Raw genomic sequence first — 6,910 nt, 5'->3', positions numbered from 1 at the left:
ATGTTACAATGTAAATTTTTTTTTGTCTGCAAAGTGAAACAGTGACAACATGAGCAGAGAGCATTTGGCCGCAGACTCATCTAATTGTGATATTCAGTGAATTTTATAATCCTATCAAACTACTCTGCATGTTGAACAATGACACTAAAGGGTTCCTAGTACCTGATGTGATGACCTTAGAGTGGGACTGGGCTCTACATACATATTTCAGTAGATGAGGTGAAGACTTTGACTTGGAGCTGCTTTAGGGAAGTAGAGCTTCTGAAAGTCATTCAGCTTCATTCTTTTGAAGATAATGAACACCCATCAACTGAATTCATCCTATAGTTACTGTGCTGTTTTAAACTGTGCCAAAGCAGTGGACTAAACAACTTACAAACAGAATTTGCTGCCCTCACTGCCAGTTTTTATTAGTTTTTGTTGGTAAAAGAAAAAAAAAGTTTTTTCCCAAGATTAAGTCACAATGAAAAACTAGAACAGTGACTGTGTGGTTGATGTGAAATGAAAAACCCATTTTCAAAGCTGCAAAACAATTTTCAAAGTTTACTTATTTGTACCTGCATTGGGATATAGATACGATTTGAAACGACTCTTTTGGTTGTTTTTGTAAAAGGTGACAGAAATCTGAAGCTAAAGCTTGCAGTGCTTTTGACCTCTCAGTGGTATTATCTGATTACAGTGCTGGCAGCCGAACAATACTACACCACAGAGGAGCCAGGACAGGAGCTAGACATACTGTACACACATTCACTAAACTCAGCTGCTGAATGCCTTTCAGCTCAGTGAAATGCAGTAGAACACAAACTGAAAAAGCCCATCCTGGGTTGAAATGAATATATAGACAAATGAGAAAACAGTCCAGAGTTACTTTGTTTTTTTTACTTTATAGAACAGCACCTGAATCATATGCTGGGTTTAATAGAAAGAAGGTGGAAGAAATAATCAACAGATCCATCTGAGAGGCTACTATATTTGAACTTGATGCTACTCATTTAAATCAGCCTGGTATTAGGGACAGTATAGAAATTAATAGTGGAGGAGGGGTGGTCATGGAAGAGAAGGGGCACTGTAACTATTGGTGTTGCTGACTTTATTCACACAATAACAAGGTAAAATTAAAATAGTTACATAAATATAGCATTCATGTGTGCCATCAAATGAAAATTTTGAATTTTGCTAAAATAGTTTGGCAGGTGTGCTTGAAGTCCATAGGGACTTTGAACACATGGATTTTTTTTTTTTTTTCAAATTTCAAAAAGCAAGAACGTCCTCATTGAGCAGCTACTCTCCTCTCTCCAGACACTGCTCTGCCCTCTTTGTTCTGTTTTAGTCGTTTTACAGCCCTGAAAGCTCCGTGTGGACCTTAAGGTTTAGCTTTATGGGAGCGCCATCAGTTTTACACATTCAGGTTTAGAACAGTGGTAATCAGTAAAAATGCAAAGATGTTTTTTAAGGTGCTTTTTGAATTCTTAAAAGCAAACAACTGAATGCTGACAGCTGATGTTTGCACAGCAGAGGCTTATTTCACGTTTGTGCTGTAGCAGTTAGAATCTCTTCTGTCAAACATGGTGTGGCTGAAGTTTTTAGTAAATGTTACGTGTTATTTTCTTGCCATGCATTCGGCAATAAGCAATTACTCCACAATGGAATGGTGGAGTTATGTGACAATCGGCGTACGTTTGTCTGTCTGTCTGTCTGTCAGCAAGTGTCATCACTCAAAAGTGGATGCACGGATTTGGATGAGACTTTCAGGGAAGGCCAGAAATGACACAAGGACCAAGTGATTAGATTTTGGCAGCGATGCGACTTGTAGTCTGCATTCACGGATTTGTTAAAGATTTCTGTATCATTGCCAGATAGCGGCACGGCGTCACTGTAACTATGACAACAAGTGAACAGTCCGTCAGCTACCTGCTGATGATCACATGATTACGATACTACTACAGATCCACCGCTGTTGACTTATTGGGACTTATCCGTCAGAAATCGTACAAGCAACAATTGATTAAATTGTGGGGGTGTTTCCGAGTCCCATCAATTCCTACCACCTGCTACATATTTAAGTCACGCAAAAACGTGTACATGCATAACACACGCCTGTGCTCAGCACAAGGTCATTTTGTTTGTGGGTACATCTGTATTAAATGGACACATACTATAGTGGAGTGATTTCTGCCACGAATTTTCAAAGACTTCAGCCGTCGGAAATGATACAACCACTGAGCAGCCTTGGTGGAGTACTGCGCTCTTGGGGTGCTTTTCTTGTTTCAAATGTATACATGGATTTTGCAACTTTTGCAAACTGATGTTTGACTATGACATAAAATGTTGCATTAAAATAATGGAGATTTTGTGCCTTTAGAGGTTTTTTGGTACAAAAAAGATTTTTTCAAGTCTTTATCATAATGCTGCTACGTTAATTATGATATATTGTTGCAGGATTTTAGGATCCTAGTAAATTTCAAACAATCCCCTAATTTTACTTGTTCATTATTAAGACTAGTGATTTCAGAATGTTTGCATCACCTCTCTATTACACTACATGCAACATATCTGAGGACATTTTAAGCAAATACAACACCCCCCCCCAAAAAAAACTAACATATGTCTGCATATTTATATTTTTTTTTGCTCTAAGGACATCAATACCAGGAGGTTTAACTACAGTGTGATATCCCACAGCATCACCTGTCATAAGTGCAAGAGAGAGATGGCATGCCTTTGTGAAAAAAGAATGCTGCTTCTGTCTTTTTTGCGTCTTGAGAATGAGCTAATTGTCACCGAGTTGGCAGCTGAATAAAGCCAGTGAGTTTAATCTGACCACAATGACATGTTTGATTGGTCCGAGCCAGGCTGGGCACAGAGGGTGGGGGGTGGCCCTCTCCCGTGGCAGCGGAGAACAAACATAAATCTTCTTCAACAATCTATTTTCCATCATACTTATTCACAGGGGACATCTCAAAGTGGTCTTTACCCTTTCTGTCAATGGCTGCCCTCATCCATCAATTTCATAGAGAATTATACCCCAGATCAATGTAGTTCACGACCGCTGAGCATTTGTCGAGGGGTGGTGTAGGTGGTTGGGGCGGGTGGGAGGCGGAGTGCTGGCTGTATGCGTCGCTGCTTGTTCTCAGAGGTCTGATGGCTACTTCTTGTTGGTCACCCTCTCGTGCCCAAATAATTCACACCATGTCGTGCAAACAAAACAGTGCTTTTCCTCATCATTAAGCCCCCTTTTTTTTCTGCAAAGCGACCAAGCAAGCACAGAGTGATTCACAAATAAGTGGAAATGACTGACTGAATGAATGGGGCCATTCTCAGAAAAAGAAAGAAAAATGTTTTCATTTTGCTTTCAAGAATTTATGCAGGAATTAATTTTTAATTAGAATGAAAACACTGTGGCTGCCATTATTCCACTATGTGCAAATTAAATGTGAAATGGATGCACACTCGCTGCAGCCCCATACACCAGCATGCAGAGGCCACATCAGACAAGGCTTTTAGTTTGGCAAATGGCATATTTGTAACATGAAACAAAGGTCCAACTTTGTGATTGGAGCGTCGCCCTGCGCAGCCTCTTAAACTTCAGTTGTGTCCTTGTTATCTGCTATTGTTGAAAGCTATTATTCAAAAAAAGTAGTTCAATTTGAGGAGAAGGACACGCTAATAATGGGTGTGAGGGACAAGGCACCATCTAGCCATTATGGAATATTTAGCAATACTATTACACACCCTCTGACAACGATATTCAGGCTGGATAATGGAGCTATGAAGAGCTGTAGTACAATGCATAATTGCTCCTTCTGAAACATTGATGAATTAAATTAGAGGGTGGGTGGGATCAAATTCATAAATCAAATTACAGTACCTTTGCTTCTGCATGCTTAAGCAGTGGAGGACTCTTTAGAAGTCGCTTTCAAATTGCAAGGGGGCTAAAGTAAATGAAGTAGGCATAATTATGTGTATCTTCTCACTCCAGCATTGTCTTCAATGAATTTTTTACAAAGGCGACCATTAGCTACAAATACCAGTTAAGCCTCAACAAAACTGAATTATTAAATCTGTCAGCCAATATCCCATTACAGCCTACTTATTAATAGTTGATTTAATTGACAAGGCTTATCGTACAGTGAGGCCTTCCGTGGCAGCTTGGGTTTTGAGATGCAGCGATATGTATAGGCCGGCGGTACAAAAGGCCAGCTCACGTCAGGTTCTTTTAATGCGGCTGGTTGGAGTCCAGACAAGGCGGGATCTTGTGACCTGTCATAACCGCCTTACATATGGAGAGGTAGAATATCAGATGGAAATATGCTGCTGACAAAGGCTGAATGCATGAAAGACTATTCTATCATGATCTCGGTACCAGAAAAAGAACCATAAAGTCATGCATGAAACAAGGCTGGGATATTAAAAACCTTTAAGTTCAGGCTTCTACTTAGTTTTGGCAACTATCAAGTTAAATAAATAGAATGAAGTAAGTAAGTCCACACAAATATGTAGCCCTATTTTAATTCCTTACATTCCTTCCTAATATGCAAATCCCTCTTCTACACGCGCACACACACACACACACACACCCACAAACACACACTTAAGACATTAAGTCCTCAACCTGGACCAGGCTTGTGAGGGATATTGGCATGTACACGAGATTGATGAAAATTACTTCCAGAGCATTTATTTCTCCTAATACCACTGAAAGAAGAGTGTGCACTCAGGAGATATTTGATCTGAATTAGGGAAACTGATGAAGCAATTGATTAATTGGAATTTAAGCCATCAGTCACTGGAGCCATCAGCAGCATCATTTACATTCCAAACAATCAGCTGATGGCCCAAAAGGACAGAGTATTAATACGCAAGAGTCAATGTGATACTGCCACGTTGCCACCAACCCTTATTGACCAGCACAATGACACTTTTAATCCCCACTTGATCAAATTGCATATATTTTGGGACTTCCACACCAATTCAATATATCTTATGAATTTTTAATCCTGTAGGAGGCACAGGGGTTTAAGCAACACAGATTTATCTTATTCCCTCTATGTGGCCAAAAAGGCTGAAGACAGAAAGGTAGAATCTGTTTCTACTAATCTCTATCTTTGGTTCATTTGTGGTTAGATATATTACATCAGTAGTTTCTTCTTGTCATACAGTTTTTCCAATGTTCTTTAGCCATGCCAAGCCATGAAAATCACCCATAATGTTCAGTTGTTAAACCAGTGATATCACACTCCTATTTATTGAATGCACTAATATTTCCATGGAAATAGATGATTGTTCGTGCAGATTGAATGTACTACAACTACAGTTAATGCTTAAAGTGTCAAAGGTCAGGCATTTATATCTACATATAGATGTACTAGCACTTGATGGTTAAATCATTCGTGTATGTCTAAAAGACATTCATTGCTGCATTTTCATTTTTTTTTTTAACCTATACTACCGTTCAAAGGTTTGGGGTCAATTAGAAATGTCCTTATTTTGGAAAGAACAGCTTTTTTTTTCAATGAAGATAACATTAAATGAATGATAAATCCAGTCTAGACATTGTTAATTTGGTAAATGACTATTGTAGCTGGAAACAGCTGATTTTTAATGGAATATCTACATAGGGGTACAGAGGAACATTTCCAGCAACCATCACTCCTGTGTTCTAATGCTACATTGTGTTAGCTAATGGTGTTGAAAGGCTAATTGATGATTAGAAAACACTTGTGCAGTTATGTTAGCACATGAATAAAAGTGTGAGTTTTCATGGAGAACATGAAATTGTCTGCCAAACTTTTGAACGGTAGCGTATAATGATCTGACTCACTGGATGTAGGCTACAGGTATGAGTCTGCTTCTGGTTGTGCATTAAACACTACCATTTTCAAAATATCTGTGAAACAGCAACAACAACTTCTGAGCAGCAAACTACACACTGAAAATTGTGTAGTTTTGCTGAAGGTACAAATCTTTCGGTAAGGCAGCCGATTAATTTTTTTATTCCAATGACAGTGCTCACCTCCCCACATGAAAATGTGCCATGAATGCAATCTCTCTATCACTATTTTGAGTGAACTCCTGTTCTCGCTCTGTCCAAGATGGTTGTGATTGATTTAAAGAAATCCAAACATGGCAGAGCTTTTTCCAACCATAGCAGATTACAAGATGTAGTCAGACCATTCTACATAGCACCATGTCAGGGCTACAGAGAATGTTCTGGCTTTGAGAGTCTATTTATAAATCAACATTTAAGCCCCTTCTCACACAGATTTAGGTCAGTAATCTTTTCTGTACTAGTGTTCAGATATTATTTGGTACTTATGCATGTAATTCTCATAAAACACAACAATCTGTTTCTTGGAGTAAAATGTATCCATTATTTTATCTATTATTTTTTACTATTAAGTAACTGTTTCAGTCATTTATCTGATACTTTCAACCGATTAATGCTTTCACTCAGTCACAGCATGTAGTGTTTAGGCTCTTTTTTTCATATTAGTTAACCTATAGCTACAATACAACAGCTGAAGTCATTACACTTGGTTGGAACGCGCATTCTAATTTATTTTACAAACAAAACATTTCACTGAATTCTTACAGCCAATAATACTGTCTAATTCAGTGTTCCCACCCAGCAAACCCGTTGCACACTTCACATGTTAAATCTACTTCGACTTTGACTCAGTTTTGTACTGGCACTGGTCTATGATGTCATCAGTTCGAGACTTTTCCCAGCAAGCATTTGATTCATGAGCAGTGACATACAGGTGGTGGCTAATTTTAACATCCACCGCAACAGAATAAAAATGTTCCCGATATAACATTAATATTCTGTAAATAGCCATAAATAGCTATGGAAACTGATACTTCCTGGGGTGGGCCTGCAACAACATATCTGACAGTAAAACAACAAAGT

The sequence above is a fragment of the Amphiprion ocellaris genome, chromosome 9 (genome assembly GCF_022539595.1).
Source record: "Amphiprion ocellaris isolate individual 3 ecotype Okinawa chromosome 9, ASM2253959v1, whole genome shotgun sequence".
NCBI classification, from domain to species: Eukaryota; Metazoa; Chordata; class Actinopteri; family Pomacentridae; genus Amphiprion; species Amphiprion ocellaris.
The sequence above is the reverse complement of the archived record's forward strand: the minus strand, read 5'-3'. Positions refer to the sequence as shown.